This window comes from Micromys minutus (genome assembly GCF_963924665.1).
Source record: "Micromys minutus genome assembly, chromosome: 11".
Classification (NCBI taxonomy): domain Eukaryota; kingdom Metazoa; phylum Chordata; class Mammalia; order Rodentia; family Muridae; genus Micromys; species Micromys minutus.
Genome location: NC_137980.1, coordinates 8,486,607 through 8,507,273, shown reverse-complemented (window position 1 = coordinate 8,507,273; position 20,667 = coordinate 8,486,607).

Here is a 20,667-nt window from a genome sequence, read left to right as displayed (position 1 = left end):
GACAAGTCAGTGCACAGTACACACAGAATACAGACTGGCAGACAGAATCAAGTCTGGAAGGGGAAGATACAGTTTTATTTTGTATAAAATCATTGGCTTGGGATATTTTTTTTGTTTTGTGTTGTGTTGTTTTATTTTTTGCCTTTTTTTGTTTTGTTTTTTTTTTTTTTTTTTTTTTTTGCATGGTAGAGATTAAAGTTTCTTTTGCAATAATAGTAATTAAAAACACAAAGTAGCTGAACCTGTGTCCTGAGTATACCTTGGGTGTTTGTTTTATACCCAGTCCCCCAACACCCAGAGGAAGCTCAACTCTCAGGTGTTCTAACATGCCCAGGATCACACAGATCGAACCTGCACCCAGAGCAGACCTGGGGCACTAGCTCTGCACCCACTCCTACAACACCCAGAGGGAGCCTGACTCCAAGGTGCTCTGAAAGGCCAAGGATCACAGGAGAGGGTACAACATCTACCCCAACATCTGGGAAAATTGGGTACCTCAGAATCTAGTGGCTCAGGAACCCATGTCCATAGCATGGTTTCCTGACAGGCTGAACCTGAACCTGAAGCAGATGTGAGTCGTTCACTCTGCATCTACTCTTGCTTTTTAATTTATTTTTTATTGGATATATTCTTTATTTACATTTCTTTTTTTCTGGTTTCTTACATGGAAACCCCCAATCACATCCTCTCTCTCTCTCTGCATCTATGAGGATGCTCCCCCACCCACCCAGTCACACCCTTCCACTTCCCCGTCCTGGCGTCCTCTACAGTGGGCCATTGAGCCATCACAGGACCAAGAGCCTCTCCTCTCATTGATAACAGACGAGGCCATCTCTTGCTACATGTGTAGCTGGAGTCATGGGTTGCTCCATGTATACTCTTTGATTGGTAGTTTACTTTCTGGGAGCTCGGTGGGGATTTGGTTGGTTGATATTGTTGTTATTTCTATCTGGGTTGAAAGCCCCTGAGCTCCTTCAGTCCTTTCTTTAACTCCTCCATTGTGAATCTTGTTCTCAGTCCAGTGGTTGGACTCTGAACAGTCCAGTGTGAGTATTCACCTTTGTATTTGTCAGGCTCTGGCAGAGACTCTCAGGAGAGAGCTCTATCAGGCTCCTGCCAGTATGTACTTCTTGAAAACCACTATAGTGTCTGGGTTTGGTGACTGTATATGGGATGGATACCAAGGTTCAGCAGTCTCTGGATGTCCTTTCTTTCAGTCTGGCTCAACAGTTTGTATCCATATTTTCTACCTTGAGTATTTTGTACCCCATTCTAAGAAGGACTGATTTATGCACACTTTGGTCTTTCTTCTTCATGAACTTTAGATTGTCTGTGACTTGTATCTTGGGTATTCTGAGCTTTGGGGCTAATATCCACTTATAAGTGAGTGCATAGCATATATGGATTATTTGGTGATTGGGTTACCTTACTCAAAGTGATATTTTCTAGTTCAATCTATTTGCCTAAGAATTTTATAAAGTCGTTGTTTTTAAAAGCTGAGTAATACTCTATTGTGTAAATGTACCATATTTCCTGTATCCGTTCTTCCAACTAGCAGTCACCATGTAGAAGAATGCAAATAGATTTATTCTTATCTTCTTGTACAAATCTCAAATACAAGTGGATCAAGGACCTCCACATAAAACCAGATACACTGGAACTAATAGAAGACAAAGTGGGGAAGAACATCAAACACATAGGCATAGGAGAAAGTTTCCTGAACAGAACACCACTCTCTTCCTACCTATTGAATACAGTACTGGAAGTTGTAGCTAGAGAAATTAGACAACAAATGCTGGTCAAAGGGATTCAAATTAGAAAGGAATATAACTAATTGCAGGTGATATGATAATACAATTAACTGGCCCCCAAAATTCCAGCAGAAAATTAAAAAATATCAATAATATAAATACTGTAGAATATTTTGGTGTGACCTAACCAAGCATGTGGAAGATCTGGATGAGAAGAAGTTCAAGTCTCTGAAGAAAGAAATCAAAAAAGATTTCAGAAGATATAAAGATCTCCCATGCTCATGAATTGGCAGGATTAATATAGCAAAAATGTCCATCTTGCTGGTCGCCATCTAGAGATTCCATGCAATCCCCATCAAAATACCAACTCAGTTCTTTATAAAGTTAGAAAGAGTCATTTGCAAATTTATTTGGAATAGCAAAAACCCAGGATAGTGAAAACTATCCTTAACAATAAAAGAACTTCTGGGGGAATCACCATCCCTGACCTCAAGCTGTATTACAGATTAATAATGATAAAATGTTCATGGTATTGGTGCAGAGAACCTTCTGGTCACCATCTGCACCTAGAGTTGGAGTTTTCCCACTGCCTATGGATGGACCCACAACCTGCCTTCAGAGAGGTAATCACCCAGGATCACTCTCACTCCAGAGCCCATTGGTAAGAACACACTTTCTTGCCACTGAGTATCCAAAGAGACTCACAGGGCACTGAAATCCTAAGATTGCTTAGGACTTGACCCTTCCAGTTTTCATGAGCTAGGGGCATACCACTGTCATTAGGACATACAGACTGCACACAGAGAGCTAATTGCCCAGAAGTACTCCCACCCTGAAGCCCACTGGCTCACAGGTCCAGAGAAGGAACAAACTCCAATCAGAGACATCAAGACCAACTAACGTTACAGATAACAAGATGGCAAGAGGCAAATAAAAGAATCTAAAAACAGAAAAACAAGACAACCTGGCAACATCAGAATCCAGTTCTCCCACCAAAGCAAGTAGTGGATATCCCAATACACCAGAAAAACAAGATTTAGACTTAAAATCATACCTTATGTCCTTTAAGAAGGACATGAATAACTTTCTTAAAGAAATACAAAAGAACACAGGTAAAGAAGTAGAAGCCCCTAAAGAAGAAACACAAAAATCCCTTAAAGTGCTACAAAAAACCCAGAAAAAAACAGGTGAATGAATTGAACAAAACCATCCTGAATCTATAAATGGAAATATAAACAGTAAGGGAATCACAAAATGACACAACCCTGGAGATAAAATATCAAGGAAACAGATGAGGAGTTGTAGATGCAAGCATCATCAATAGCATACAAGTGATAAAATAGAGAATCTCAGGTGCAGAAGATTCCATAGAAAACATTGACACAACAGTCAAAGTAAATGCCAAAAGCAAAAAGCTCCTAACCCAAAACATCCAGGAAATCAACAATGAGAAGACCAAACCTCAGGATAATAGGGGTAAAAGAGAGTAAAAGATTTCCAACATAAAGGCCAAGTAAATATCTTCAACAAAATTATAGAAGAAAACCTCACTAACTTAAAGAAAGAGATATCCATGAACATACAAGTAGCCTACAGAACTCCAAATAGATTGGACCAGAAAAGAAATTCCTCCAGTCATATAATAGTCAAAACACCAATTGCACAAAACGAATAAAGAATATTAAAAGTGATTGTAAATAAAATCAAGAAACATATGAAGGAAGACCTACCAGAATTACACCAGACTTCTCTACAGAGGTTAGAAAATCCTGAACAGATGTTATACAGACACTAAGAGAACACAATTTCCAGCACAGGCTACTATATCCAGCAAAACTCTGAATTATGACAGATGGAGAAACCAAGATATTCCATGACAAAGCCAAATTTACACAATCTCTTTCCACAAATGCTGCCCTACAAAGGATAATAGATAAAAATGTCCAACACAAGAAGGAAAACTACACCCTAGGAAAAGCAAGATAGTATCTTTCTTGCAACAAACCCAAAAGAACATAGCCACACACACATAATTCTACATCTAACAACAAAAATAACAGGAAACAACAATCATCATTCCTTAATATCACTTAACATCAATAGACCCAATTCCCCAATAAAAAGACATAGATTAAAATGCTGAATACATTAACAGGAACAAGCATTTTGCTGCATACAAGAAACTCAGTGAAAAATACAGATATTACCTCAGAGTAAAAGGCTGGAAAAAAATTCCCAAGCAAACTGTCCCAAGAAACAAACTGGAGTGGCCATTCTAATATCGAATAAAATTGATTTTCAAACAAAATATATATTTAAAAAGATAAGGAAGGACACTTTTTACTCATATATAAATCTATCAAGATGAACTCAGAGTCCTGATTATGCTCCAAATGCAAGGTCATCCACATTCAGAAAAGAAATTTTACTAAAGCTCAATACACGTACTGCAGCATACACAATAATAGTAGGAGACTTCAACACGCAGTACTCATCAGAAGACAGATCATGGAAACAGAAACTAAACAGAGACACAGTGAAACTCTCAGAAATTATGAATCAAGTGGATTTAACAGACATCCATAAAACATTTTATCCTAAAACAAAAGAATATATCTTCTTCTTAGCACCTCACAGTACCTTCTCCAAAACTGACCACATAACCACTCATAAAGCTGGCCTCAACAGATCCAAGAAGATTGAAATTATCCCATGTAGCCTTTCAGATCACCATGAACTACAACTGGTCTACAATAACAACAAAAATAATAGAAAGCCCACATACACATGGAAGCTGAACAATGCTTTACTCAATGATAACTTGGTCAAAGAAGAAAGAAATTAAAGACTTCTTAGAATTTAATGAAAACGAAGGCACAACATACTCAAACTTATGGGATACAATGAAAGCAGTACAAAGGGAAAAACTCATAGCTCTGAGTGCTTCCAAAAAATAAACTGGAGAGAGCATACACTAACAGACTGATAGTACACCTGAATTCTCTAGAACAAAAAGAAGCAAATATACCCAAGGAGAGTAATGGGAAAAAATAACAAACTCGGAGCTAAAATCAACCAAGTAAATAAAAAAGAACTATACAAACAATCAACAAATCCAGAAGCTGATTCTTTGAGGAAATCAATAAGATGGATAAACCCTTAGCCAGACTAACTAGAGGGCACAGAGATAGTATTCAAATTTACAAAATCAGAAATGAAAAGGTAGATTTAACAAAAGAAACTGAGGAAATACAAGAAATCATCATACTACAGAAGACTATACTCAACAAAACTGAAAAATATGAAAGTAAAAGACCATTTTCTAGACAGATATTAGATACAAAAGTTAAGTCAGGATCAGGTGAGCCATCTAAATCATCCCATAACTCATAAAGAAATAGAAGCAGTCATCAAAAGTCTCTCATCACCAAGCCCCAAAGGGTTTAGTGCAGAATTCCATCAGAACTTCATAGAAGACCTAATACCAATATTCTCCAAACAATTTTACAAAATAGAAACAGATGGAACAGTACCAAATTCATTCTTCAAAGCCACAATTATGCTTATACTTAAGCCACACAAATATCCAACAAAGAAAACTTCAGAGCAATTTCCCTTATGAATATCTTTGCAAAAAATACTCAATAAAATTCTCACAAACCAAATCAATGAACACATCAAAATGGCAATCCATCATGATCAAGTACTCTTCATGCCAGGGATGCAGTGGTGATTCAATATACAGTATTCCACTATATTCCACTATATAACCAACCAAACCCAACCAAACTAAACAAAATACATGATTATCTCATTAGATGCTGAGAAAACATTTGACAAACTTTAACACCCCTTTATGATAAATGTCTTGGAAATATCAGGAATTCAATGCTCATACTGGCACATAGTAAAAGCAATATATAGCAAACAAGTAACCAACATCAAACTAAATGGTGAGAAACTTCAAGGAATCTCACTAAAATCAGGGAATAGCCAAGGCTGCTCACTCTCTACCTATTCAACATAGTACTATAAGTCCTAACTGGAGCAATTAGATAAAAAAGGATGCCAAAGAGATACAAATTGGAAAGGAAGAAGTCAAAATATCACTATTTTCAGATGATATGATAGTATAATTAAGTGACCCCAAAAATTTCACCAGTGTACTCCTAAACCTGATAAACAACTTCAACAAAGTGGCTGAATATAAAATTAACTCAAACAAATCAGTAGCCTTCCTCTACTCTAAGGATAAACAGGCAGAGAAAAAAATTAGAGAAATGATACTTTTCACAATAGTCACAAAAAATATAAATTATCATGGTGTGTCCATAACCAAGTTAGTGAAAGATCTGTATGAGAAGAACTTCAAGTCTCTGAAGAAAGAAATTGAAGATCTCAGAAGATGGAAGATAAAAAAATCTCCCATGATAATGTATTGGCAGGATTAATATAGTAAAAAATGGTCATCTTGCCAAAGGCAATCTACAGATTCAATGCAATCCCCATCAAAATTCCAACTAAATTCTTCACAGTGTTAGAAATATCCATTTGCAAATTCATTTAGAACAACAACAACAACAAACCCTGAATATTGAAAACTATTCTCAGCAATAAAAGCTTCAAGGGAAACCACCATTTCTGACCTCAAGCAGTACTATAGAGCAACAGTGATAAAAACTGCATGGAACTGATAAAGAGATAGGCAGGTAGATCAATGGAATATAATTGAATACTCAGAAATGAACAGACATACCTATGATCACTTGATCTTTGACAAGGGGGCTAAAAACATTCAATTAAAAAAAAAGAGCATCTTCATCAAATGTTGCTGGTTTGACTGGCCATCAGCATGTGGAATAGTGCAAATCAATCCATGATTATGTCCTTGTACTAAACTGAAGTCAAAGTGGATCAAAGACACCCACATAAAACCAGAAACACTGAAAGTAATAGAAGAGAAAGTGGAGAAGTGCTTATAACATGTAGGCACAAGGGAAATTTTCCTGAAGAGAACACCAATATCCTATGCTCTAAGATCAAGAATCAACAAATGGGACCTCATAAAACTACAAAGTTTCGATCTGCCACCCGGAATGGCGGCTCATAGAGGCTGAGCAACTGGTGGGTGGGAGACCTGGGCTGCAAGGGAGACGAGAGATCTCTGTGGAGTGCACACTGAAAGTGTGATCCAGCGACCAGGGAAAGAACATTGGAACTTCTGTTCCCACCTGGCAACTCTGAGGCATAGAACAGGGCTCGACCCATCTGCCACCTGGACCAGTGGAGATCCAAGGACACAGACCAGATACAAGGGAAAGGCAAGAACATATCACTGACAACAAAATGGCAAGAGGAAAGCAAAAGAGTATATCCCAAGGAAACCAAGACAACCTGGCAACACCAGAACCCAGCTCTCCCATAGCAGCAAAGATTGGAATGCCAAACACTCCAGAAAAGAAAGACACAGACCTGAAATCATACCTCAAGATGCTGATAGAGATACTTAAACAAGAACGGGAGGAAAAGCAAAAAGATTCAGAAGCTTTTAAAGAGGAAACAAGAAAAAAAACTCAAAGAACTCAAAGAACTAGAGGAAAACAGAATCAAAGCGATGAAGGAATGGAAGAGGGAATTTAAAATGGAAACTGACACAATAAAGAAAACAAAAAAAGAGATAACCCTAGAGGTAGAACACCTAAAAAAGAAATCAGGAATCACAGAAGCAAGCATTTCCAATAGATTACAAGAGATGGAAGAGAGAATCTCGGGGGCAGAAGACAACATTGTAAACATAGACAAAACAGCCAGAGAAGATGCAAAAAACTAAAAGATCCTAACCCAAAATGTCCAGGAAATGCAGGACACAATGAGAAGACCAAACCTAAGGATAATAGGAATAGAAGAGGGAGAAGAGTATCAACTAAGAGGCACAGTAAATATCTTCAACAAAATCATAGAAGAAAACTTCTCTACCCTCAAGAATGAGATGACCACGAGCATAGAAGAAGCCTTCAGAACTACAAATAGGTTGGACCAGAAAAGAAATACCTCCCGACACATAATAGTAAAAACATCAAGTGCCCAAAGCAAAGAAAGAATACTAAAAGCAGTAAGGGAAAAAGGTCAGGTAACATATAAAGGCAGGCCAATCAGACTCACACCTGATTTCTCAACAGAGACTATGAAAGCTAGAAGAGCCTGGACAGACATCATGCACACCCTAATAGAACACAAGTGCCAGGCAAGCTGCTATACCCAGCAAAACTATCAATCACCATCGATGGAGAGATGAAGATATTTCAAGACAAATCAAAATTTACACAATATCTGACCACAAACCCAGCACTACAACGAATTATAGGTGGAAAACCCAATACAATGAGGGAAAATACAACCTAGTAAAAACAAGAAAACTCCTAAACAAGAAAACTAAAAGAAGAAAAAGACACAGACACAACTCAACCCACAAAAGCAATAATGGCAGGAAACAGAAACAACTATTCCTTGATATCTATTAACATAAATGGACTCAACTCCCCAATAAAGAGACATAGGCTATCAGACTGGATACATAAACAAAATCCAGCCTTTTGCTGCATACAGGAAACTCATCTCAGAGACAAAGACAGACACTATCAGAGTTAAAGGGTGGGAAAAAAACTTCCAAGTAAACAGCTCCAAGAAGCAAGCTGGAGTGGCTATTCTAATATCGAATAAAGTAAATTTCCAACCAAAAGTTATCAAAAAAGATAAGGAAGGACACTTTTTACTCATTACCGGGGAAATCTGTCAGGAGAAACTCTCAATCATTAACATATATGCTCCAAATACAAAAGCACCCACATTCATAAAAGAAATTCTACTAAAGCTCAAAAAATACATTTCACCCCACACAATAATAGTGGGAGACTTTAATACCCCACTCTCACCAATGGACAGATCATGGAAACAGAAACTGAACAAGGACACTGCAAAACTAGCAGAGACTTTGAACCAACTAGAATTAATAGATATATACAGAACATATTATCCTAAAGTAAAAGGATACACCTTCTTCTCACCACCCCATGGCACCTTCTCAAAAATTGACCACATAATTGGACACAGAGCGAGCCTCAATCGATATAAGAAGATTGAAATACTCCCATGCATCCTCTCATGGTCTACTGCTAGTCTTTAACAACAACAAAGACAACAAAAAGCCCACATACACATGGAAACTAAACAACGCTCTGTTAAATGATAGCAGGGTCAAAGAAGAAATAAAAAAAGAAATTAAGGATTTTCTAGAATTCAACGAAAACGAAAACACAACATACCCAAACCTATGGGATGCAATGAAAGCAGTACTGAGAGGAAAACTCATAGCCCTAAGTGCTTCCAAAAAGAAACTGGAGAGAGATTACATCAGCAACCTGACACCACAGCTAAAAGCCCTAGAACAGAAGGAAGCAGACATACCCAAAAAGAGTAGAGGGCAAGAAATAATCAAAATTAGGGCAGAAATAGACCAAATAGAATCAAAAGGAACCATTGAAAAAATCAACAAAACCAAGAGTTGGTTCTTTGAGAAAATCAACAAGATTGATAAACCCCTAGCAAGACTAACTAGAGGGCAAAGAGAGAGTATACAAATTAACAAAATCAGAAAGCAAAGTGGTGACATAACAACTGAAACTGAGGAAAGTCAAGAAATCATCAGATCCTACAACAAAAACTTATACTCCACAAAATTGGAAAATCTGGAGGAAATGAATGAATTCCTAGACAGATACAAGATCCCAAAGATAAACCAGAACCAAGTAAACCATCTAAATAACCCTATAAGACCTAAAGAAATAGAAGAAGTCATCAAAAGTCTCCCAACCAAAAAAAGCCCAGGTCCAGACGGGTTCAGTGCAGAATTTTATCAGACATTTATTGGGGATATAACACCAATACTCTCCAAACTATTCCAAAAGATAGAATCAGATGGAATACTACCTAACTCATTTTTTGAGGCTACAATAACCCTAGTACCTATACCACACAAAGACCCTACAAGGAAAGAGAACTTCAGACCAATCTCACTTATGAACATTGATGCAAAAATACTCAACAAAATCTTTGCAAACAGAATCAAAGAACACATTAAAACGATCATTCATCATGACCAAGTAGGCTTCATCCCTGGGATGCAGGGATGGTTTAACATAAGGAAATCCATCAATGTAATCCACCATATAAACAAACTCAAAGATCAAAATCACATGGTCATCTCACTAGATGCTGAGAAAGCATTTGACAAAATCCAACACCCCTTCATGTTAAAAGTCCTGGAAAAAACAGGAATCCAAGGTCCATACCTAAACATAATAAAAGCAATATACAGCAAACAAACAGCCAACATCAAACTTAATGGCGAGAAACTTGAAGCAATCCCACTAAAATCAGGGACTCGACAAGGCTACCCACTCTCCCCCTACCTATTCAACATAGTACTGGAAGTCCTGGCTGGAGCAATTAGACAGCAAAAGCAGATCAAGGGGATACAAATCAGAAAGGAAGAGATAAAAACATCACTCTTTGCTGATGACATGATAGTGTACTTGAGTGACACCAAAAATTCTACCAGAGAACTCCTACAGCTGATAAACAAGTTCAGAAAAGTGGCTGGATAGAAAATTAACTTGAACAAATCAGTAGCCTTCCTATACTCAAAGGACAAACATGTGGAAAAAGAAATTAGGGAAAAGGTACCCTTCACAATCGTCACAAAAACTATGAAATACCTTGGTGTGACTCTAACTAAGCAAGTGAAGGGCCTGTATGACAAGAACTTCAAACCTCTAAAGAAAGAAAATGAGGAGGATCTCAGAAACTGGAAAGACCTCCCATGCTCATGGATTGGAAAGATCAACATCTTAAAAATGGCCATCCTACCAAAAGCAATCTACAGATTCAATGCAATCCCCATCAAAATTCCAACCCAGTTCTTTAAGGAATTGGAAAGATCAATGTGCAATTTCATCTGGAATAACAAAAGACCTAGAATAGCGAAATCCATCCTCAACAACAAAAAAAAAACATCTATGGGAATCACTATTCCTGACCTCAAGCTATATTACAAGGCAATTGTGTTGAAAACTGCATGGTACTGGTACAGAAATAGGCATGTGGATCAATGGAATAGAATAGAAGATCCAGAAATGAGCCCTCATGTATATGGTCACCTAATTTTTGACAAAGGAGGCATAAACATTCAATGGAAAAAGGACAGCCTATTCAACAAATGGTGCTGGTCCAACTGGCACTCAGCATGCAAAAGAATGAAAATAGACCCTTTCTTATCTCCTTGTACAAAGCTCAAGTGTAAGTGGATCAAAGATCTCCACATTAAACCAGATATACTGAAACTATTAGATGAGAAAGTATGGAAAACCTTAGAACACATAGGTACAGGAGAAAATTTTCTGAACAAAACACCAATGGCTCAAGCTCTAAGGTCAAAGATTAACAAATGGGACTTAATGAGGTTGCAAAGTTTCTGTAAGGCTAAGGACATTGTCAAGAAAACAAAATGGCAGCCAACAGAATGGGAAAAGATCTTTACCAACTCCACATCAGATAGAGGCCTAATATCCAAGGTATACAAAGAACTCAAAAAGCTAGACACCTGAGAATCAAATAACCCTATTAAAAAATGGAGTACAGAGCTAAACAAAACGTTCTTAGTTGAGGAATATCGAATGGCTGAGAAATATCTGAGGAAGTGCTCGACATCCTTAGCCATCAGGGAAATGCAAATCAAAACAACCCTGAGATTCCACCTCACACCAGTCAGATTGGCCAAGATCCAAAACTCAGATGACAACAGATGCTGGCGAGGTTGCAGAGAAAGAGGAACACTTCTCCACTGTTGGAGTGGTTGCAAACTAATACAACCACTCTAGAAATCAGTCTGGCGATACCTCAGAAAATTGGATATAGTACTACCTGAAGACCCAGCTATTCCACTTCTGGGCATATACCCTAGAGACACTTTAGTACACAACATAGATATATGCACCATAATGTTCATAGCAGCTCTATTTATAATAGCCAGAAGCTGGAAAGAACCCAGATGTCCTTCAGAAGATGAATGGATACAAAAATTGTGGTACATATACACAATGGAATACTACTCAGCCACCAGAAACAATGACTTAACCAAATTCTTAAGAAAATGGCTGCATCTAGAGAATATCATCCTGAGTGAGATAACCCAGTCACAAAAGAACAGACATAATATGCAGTCACTGACATTGGGATGCTAACCCCAGAGGCTTGCACTCCCACAGAAACAAGTTACAGACTCTATGAAGTCCAAGAAATAAAGAAAACAAAAAAATATATATATTTACAAAACAAGAAGACTTTGACTATTTCCATGTTGCATTTTGTTTTGCATGTACTTTACGCTCATTGCAACTATTGGGTTTTCAATGCATACTGTCAAGCGCTTGAAAAAATCAAGTACTGACTAAAAAATATATTCACATAGTTTTATGTAAAAATTATTTTAATATCTGAAAAAAACAGTACTGACAAAAATGTATAATTTTAAGCAAAAAATGTTTAAAATTTGTACATTTATCTTTGTTTTGTAAAATAAAGTCGTTTAAAAAAAACTACAAAGTTTCTGCAAGGCAAAGGACAGTGTCAATAGGATAAAATGGCAACCAACAGATTGGAAATGATCTTTACCAATCCTACATTCAATACATGTCTGATATCCATATATACAAAGAACTTAAAAAGTTAGAGTCTAGGGGCTCAAATAATCCTATTAAAAATGGGGTACACAGCTAAAGAAAGAATTCTCAACTGATGGATATCAAATGGCTTAGAAGCACCTAAAGAAATGTTCAACATTACTAGACATCAGGGAAATGCAAATCAAAACAACCCTAAGATTTCATCTCTCATCAGTCAGATTGGATAAGAACGATACAAATCACAGTCCATTTGAAGCTCAAGAAGAAGAAAGACCAAAGTGTGGATGCTTCATTCCTATCCCCAAAGCTCTGAATAACACCCCCCCCCCCAAATTCACAGACCTTATGAAGCTTAAAAAGAAGAAAGGCCAGAATGTGGATGCTTCAGTTCTTTTTAGAAGGGAGAATAAAGCACTCACATGATGAAATATAGGGACAAATAGAGGAGCAGGGACTGAACAAAAGATCGTTCAGAGACTGCCTCACCTGGGGATCCATCCCAAATGCAGCCATCAAACCCATGTCAGTATTACTGATGCCAAGAAGTGCTCAATGGCAGGAACCTGATATGGGTGCCTTCTCAGAGGCTCTGCCAGTACCATACTGATACACAAGAGAATGTTTGCAGCTAACCATTGGATTGAGCACAGGGACCCCAATGGCAGAGCTACAGAAATCCTGAAGGAGCAGAAAGGATTTGCAACATAATGGGAAGAAAAACAATACCAACCAACCAACCCCACGCCTAGGACTCCCAGGGACTACAACACCAACCACTGAGTATACATGGAGGGACACATGGCTCCAGCCACATATGCAGCAGAGGAAACGTTGTCATCAATGGGAAGAGAGGCCTTTGTCAAGTGAAGGCTCGTTTTGCCATTGTAGGAGAATGCCAAGGCACTGAACAGGGAGTAGGTGGTTGGGAATGGGAGTATCTTCATGGAAACAATGTTGGAGGGGATTTAGTATGGGAAAGGGAGGAAAGAGGATAACATTTGAAATGTAAATACAGAGAATATCCAATAAAACTGATAAAAGGAAGGAAAAATTACTTTATGAAATTCTTAGGCAAATGGATGGAATAACAAAATATCATCCTCAATGCAGTAACCCAATCACAAAAGAACACACAGTATATACTGATTAATATGTGGATATTACCCCTAAAAGCTCAGAATACCCATGATACAAATCACAGCCCATTTGAAGCTCAAGAAGAAGAAAGACCAAAGTGTGGATGCTTCATTCCTTAGAAGAAGGAACAAAATACTCAAGGGAGAAAACAAGGAGACAATGTGTGGAGCAGAAATAGAAGGAAAGGCCATCCAGAGACTGCCACAGATGGAGATTCATTTCATATACATTCACCAAACCCAGACACTATTATAGATGCCAAGAAGTGCTTGCTGACAGGTGTCTGAAATTGCTGTCTCCTGAGAGTCTCTGCCAGAGCCTGACAAATACAGAGTTGGATGCTCACAACCAACTATTAGACTGAGAACAGGGTCCCCAATGGAGAACTTAGAGAAGGACTGAAGGGGCTCAAGGGGTTTGCAACGCCATAAAAAGAACAACAATATCAACCAACCAGAACCCCAGAGCTCCCAGAGACTAAACCACCAACCAGAGTACACATTGAGCGACCCATGGTTCCAGCCACATATGTTGCAGAGGATAGTCTTGTTGGGTTTTAATGGGATTAGAGGCCCTTGGTCCTGTGAAGGCTTAGTGTCCCAGTGGAGGAGAAAGTCAGGGCAGGGAGGCATGAAAGAGTGTATGGATGGGTGGGGGAGCACCCTCACAGAAACAGGAGGAAGGGGATAGATTAGGGGGTTTCTGAAAAGGAAACCAGGAAAGTGATGTCCTTTGAAATGTTTAAATGAAAATATCCAGTAAAAGATAAATAAATAAACAAGCAAACAATATAAAAACCCAAAGTGAACTAATGAATCAAGTAACTTAACAGAGATTACTTGGGAACACTCAAAAACATTTATTTTCGGTTTTCATCACAAATAGCTTTTGGGGAACTTCTTCAGACGAAGCATTTCAAATAACAGCATGTGTGGTTAGGTTTGAACCTTTTAAGTTGAGTGTTGCTGTCAGGTTCATGGGGAGAATAGTGTAACAGCTGTAATCAGTGCTTATCCGTCAACTCCTGTGTCTTAAACATAACTCAGTGTTTGAGCAACTTTGACGTGCACTTAACATTGTTCTTCATTACTCAGAGAAAAGAAACAAGACCAATAATGGCTGGGACAAGTAAAGCCAAATGCAGAACTGTAATTTTGTTGCTTTTTTACTTCCACATTTTTCTCCTAGTGTTAGTAAAAGGATATGTGTCTTCAATTTGTTAGATTAAATAGTCACACAGCAAAACAGTTCCTTAAAGGGAAGAAATACCCACCTGTTATAAAATTCAAGTAAAATGAATTTCTCACGGTGTTTTGGAATCTCTTCCATTTGTAAAAATTACATAATTATTTTTATACTAATCATGAGATTAATAATTAATAATACTAAGATTATTTTTATACTAACCATGAGATTAATAATTAGGAGTAATGTTTTATCCTGCAATTTAATTTACAAAGGGGGACATGGGGGAATCATATAATTATATATTAACATAGTATATAATAACAATTGTTATGGACCTTAAGGAAGAGACCCTGAACCTTCATCTGTAAACTAGAAGCTCAACCTGTGAGGGCTGGATCCTGGTCTGCATTGAGAATGCTCCTTACTAAATTTGTCCACTTCTTAGTAAATAAGAATGCTACCCCATTCTTTCAAGCATTCAAAAGAGAAACTGTATCTATGATGCATCATAAGAGGAAATTCTGTTGCCTCATGGAAGGTAACACAAAATTGTGTTGATGAGAAACTTTCAAAGTTTCCAAGCCTTGTGTAACACTAATGGGTAAGTTGAAGTTTTGGGATAGAAGAGGTTATTAATCTGTGAGTAGGGAGGGAGGCCATGAAGGAATGTTACTTACTGGCTTGCTTCCCCAGCCTTAAGCATGTCTTTGAAGTGCTATATTTTCTAAAATGTGCCTTTATTTCTGTGAATATTATGACGTTAACAAGATACTAATGTATATGTATGGAATTAAATGTGAATTTGCATGTATATAGAACCTTCAATGGCTTGATGACAGATCTGTTGTAGGATGTCTTAGTTTTACTATTACTGAGATAAAAACACAATGACCAAAGCAATTAGGGGAGGAAAGAGTTCTTGGTTCATCATTGAGGAAAGTCAAAACACTAACTCAAACTGAGAAGGAACCTAGAAGCAGAAACTGGTAGAGAGGTCATGGGGGAATGCTGGTTACTGACTTGCTCTTCATAACTTTCTCAACCTGCTTTCTTATATATTAACATAGTATATAATAACATATATATATATATATATATATATATATATATATATATATATATAACATAACATGTTCTTATAAAACACAGGACCAAGATGCCAATGATGGCACTGCCCACAATAGGCACTTCCCATCTCATCTATCACTAATTAAGAAAATGCTTTACAGGTTTGCCTACAGCTGAATTCTATGAGGGTATTTTCTCAAGTGAACTCCTTCCTTTCTGATGACCCTTTGTTGGGTCAAGTTGACATAAAAATTAGCCAACCAAATGAATAAAGGCAACGGTGTCCATTCTTCATTACCTTTGCTGTCCATAGTACCATATGTGCTCAATGTATTTAGGAAAAAGAAATAAATGTCATACAAATACAGAAGGAAAATATCAAAATTTCAATTGGTACATTATATGATTATATACATAGAAAAGCACAAAGGTTTCAGTAGCAAAATGCAGGGCTGTAAAATCAAGTAAAAAACCCTTGATTTTTTTTTTATATATCAGTAAAGAAATTGTTAAGAAATAAATCATCAAATTTATCTCATTCTTAACACTCCTTCAATTGCAGAGGAATAAATAATTAAGAGTGGAAGATGTCTAAATTAGAAAGCACTGAATGAAGATATTTAGAAAGACATTGGAAGGTGATATATGTTGAGGGACTGACTGATCCAAGACTTTTGCTGAGGCCCTGACACAAGATGAAAACCATAGTTTCTCTCTAAAATCAGGAATATGCATCAAAGAGAGCATATGCCCTAAGCCAGGGGTCTGGAAGGAGCTGAAGCTTCAGGTTCTGAGAACTGAACTCTTTGAAATTTACAAGACCCCATGCTTGGTCTACAATGTCATTAAGACACCATGTGTATAACCTGGGTTACATTTCCTGATTAACTTTGTCCCAAAGTATAATTTTATTTCAATATCCAATGAAAAATTTTGAAGGACTTACTAAGTTTGCATGGCATAAGACATAGTTTATAAAGACCTCTTGAGCTCACCAGTTCAATCTTTCTTATTTCTGGTGGCCTAGACTTTCCTCCTTAGGACCCTGTCATTGAAAATAACCTGCTTGTATAGGTAAAGTCTGAACTCCCAATTCAAAGACGGGAAGAACAAATATTTACAAAGTGTCCCCACTACACAAAGCAATCTACAGATTCAATTCATTCCTATCAAAATATCAATGATATTCTTCTCAGATGTAGAAAACAATCCTAAATTTTATATGAAAGTTCAAGACTGTATTAGCTAAAGCATTCTTGAATAAAAGAAAGAAGATGAAAGCATCATAATATCAGAATGAAGTCAGATCCCAAAACAGCTTAATAAAGGGATAAGAGAAGGCATCTAAATTAAAATAAAAGAAATAAAACCACACATCTATAGTAAACTAATTCTTGACATTGGTGCTCCAAACAACGTCAGAGCAAGAGCAACCTCCTCTATCAGTGCATGCATACCGTGTGTGGGGGGATTTTTTTGTTCTGATTTGTTTTTGTTTTTTGTTTTTTTTTTTTTGTGATTGGGTTACTTCACTCAGAATGATATTTTCTAGTTCCATCCATTTGCCTAAGAATTTCATGAAGCCATTGCTTTAATAGCTGAGTAGTATTCCATTGTGTAAATGTTTCATATTTTCTATATCATTCCTCTGATGAAGGACATCTGGGTTCCTTCCAGCTTTTGGCTATTTTAAATAAGGCTGCTATGAATATAGTGGAGCTTGTACCCTTGTTATATGTTGGAGCATCTTTTGGGTATATGCCAAGGAGTGATATAGCTGGGTCCTCAGGTAGCACTATGTCCAATTTTCTGCGGTACCTCCAGACTCATTTCCAGAGTTTTGTTCCAACTTGCAATCTGACCAAAAATGGAGGACTGTTCCCCTTTCTTTATATCCTCGCCAGAATCTTAGTCATTCTGACCGGTATGAGGTGGAATCTCAGGGTTGTTTTGATTTGCCTTTTCCTGATGACTAAGGATGTTGAGCATTTATTTAGGTACTGCTCAGCCATTCAATATTCCTCAGTTGAGAATTCTTTGTCTAGCTCTGTACTCCATTTAAAAATAGGATTATTTGATTTTTTTTAGAGTCTATTTTCTTGAGTTCTTTGTATATATTAGATATTAGCCCTCTATCAGATCTAGGATTGTAAAAGATTCTTTCCCAATCTGTTGGTTGTCATTTTGTCCTATTAACAGTATCTTTTGCCTTACAGAACTTTTGCAGTTTCATGAGGTACTAGTAGATTCTTGGTTTTAGAGCATAAGCCATCAGTGTTCTGTTCAAGAAATTTTTGCCAGCATCAATAGTTTTGAGGCTTTTCCTAATTTTGTCTTCTATTAATTTGTGTGTATCTGGTTTTATGTAGAGATCATTGATCAATTTGCATTCTTCTACATGATGACTGCAAGTTGGACTAGCATCATTTGTTGAAAATGCTATCTTTTCCCCACTGGATGGTTTTAGCTCCTTTGTCAAAGATCAAGTGACCATAGGTGTGTGGGTTCATTTCTTGGTCTTCAATTCTATTCCACTGATCTACCTTCTTGTTTCTGTACCAGTGCTATGCAGTTTCTCATGATTGATCTGTAATATTGCTTGAGGTCAGAGATGGTGATTTCCTAAGAAGTTCTTTTATTGTTCAGGATAGATTTTGCTATCCTGTTTTTTTGTTTTTGTTTTTGTTTTTTTTTTTTTTTTGTTTTTTGTTATTCCAAATGAATTTGCAAATTGCTCTTTCTAACTCTATAAATAATTAAGTTTGAATTTTGATGGGGTCTGAATTGACTCTGAAGATTGCTTTTGGCAAGATTCCCATTTTTACTATATTAATCCAGTCACTCCACAAGCATGGGAGATCTTTACATCTTGTGTCAGAGTCTTTGATTTTTTTCTTCAGAGACTTGAAGTTCTTGTCATACAGATCTTTCACTTGTTTTGTAGAGTCATTCTAGGTCTTTTATATTATTTGTGACAATTGTGAAGGGTGTAGCTTCCCCAATTTCTCACATTGTTTCACCTTTGAGCAGAAGAAGGCTACAGAATTGTTTAAGTTACTTTTTATACCCAGCAATTTGCTGAAGTTGTTTATCAGCAGTAATAATTCTCTGATGAAAATTTGGGGGCTCACTTAAGTACATATCATTTTTAAATAGTGATTATTTTAACTTCTTTCTTTCCAATTTGTATCCCTTTGACCTCTATTTGCTTTCTAATTGTTCTAGCTAGGACATTGATTACTATATTGAATAGGTAGAAAGAGAGTGGGTATCCTTGTCTAGTCCCTGATTTTAGTGGGATTGCTTCAAGATTCTCACAATTTAATTTGATGTTGGCTACTTGTTTGCTGCTATTGTTTTTACTATGTTTAGGTATGAGCCTTGAATTTCTGACCTTTTGAAGTATTTTATCATGAAGAAGTGTTGAATTTTGTCAAATGCTTTCTCAGCATCTAATGAGATGATCTTGTGTGTGTGTGTTTTTTTATTTAGTTTGTTTATATAGTGGATTACGTTGATGGATGTATATTGAACCATCCCTCCATCCCTGGAATGAAGTCTACTTGATCATGGTGAATGATTTTTATAATGTGTTCATGGATTTGGTTTGTGAGAATTTTATTGAGTATTTTTGTGTAGATATTCATAAGGGAAATTAGTCTGAAGGGTTTTTTTTGTTAAGTTTTTGTGTGGTTTAGGTATGAGCATAATTGTGGCTTCAATGAATGAACTGGGTAGTGTTTTTCTGTTTCTATTTTGTGGAATACTTTGTAGAGTATTGGTATTAGGTCTTCTATGAAAGTGTGATAGAACTCTGCACTAAATCCATCTGATCCTGGGCTTTTATTGGTTGAGAGACTTTTGATGAATGCTTTTATTTCTTTAGGGGTTATGGAACTGTTCAGATTGTTTATCTGATCCTTATTTAGCTTTGGTACCTGGTATCTGTTTAGAAAATTGTCCATTTCATCTAGATTTTCCAGTTTTGTTGAGTATTTGCTTTTGTAGTATGATTTGCTGATTTTTTTTAAATTTCCTTGATTTCTGTTGTTAAATCTCCCTTTTCATTTCAGATTTTGTTAATTTGTATACTCTTTCTGTGCCCTCGGGTTAGACTTCCTAAGGGTTTATCTATCTTATTGATTTCTCAAAAAACCACCTCTTGGTTTTGTTGATTTGTAATATAGTTCTTTTTGTTTATACTTTGTTGATTTTAGCTCTGAGTTTGATTATTTTCTTCTTACTCCTCTTGGGTGTTCCTGCTTTTTTTGTTTTAGAGGTTTCAGGTGTGCTGTCAAGCTATTAGTTTATGCTCTCTCCAGTTTTTTTTTGGAGGATCTCAGAGCTATGAGTTTTCCTCTTAGCACTTCTTTTATTGTGTTCTATAAGTTTGAGTTTGTTGTGCATTCATTTTCATTAACCTTCAAAAAAAGCCTTTAATTATTTTATTTATTTTGTAGCTGACCAAATTATCACTGGGTAGAGCATTGTTCAGCTTCCATGTGTATGTGAGCTTTTGGTCATTTTGTTGTTATTGAACATCAGTCTTATTCCATGATGATCTGATAGGATTCATGGGATTATTTAAATCTTTTTGTATCTGTTGAGGACAGCTTTGTGACTGAATATATGGTTAATTTTGGAGAAGGTATCATGATGTATTAAGAAGAAGATATATTATTTTGTTGTAGAATTAAATGTTCTATAGATATCTGTTAAATCCAATTGTTTAAAACCTTCTGTTACTTTCATCACTTCTGGTTTTTTTTTTTTTTTTTTTTTCT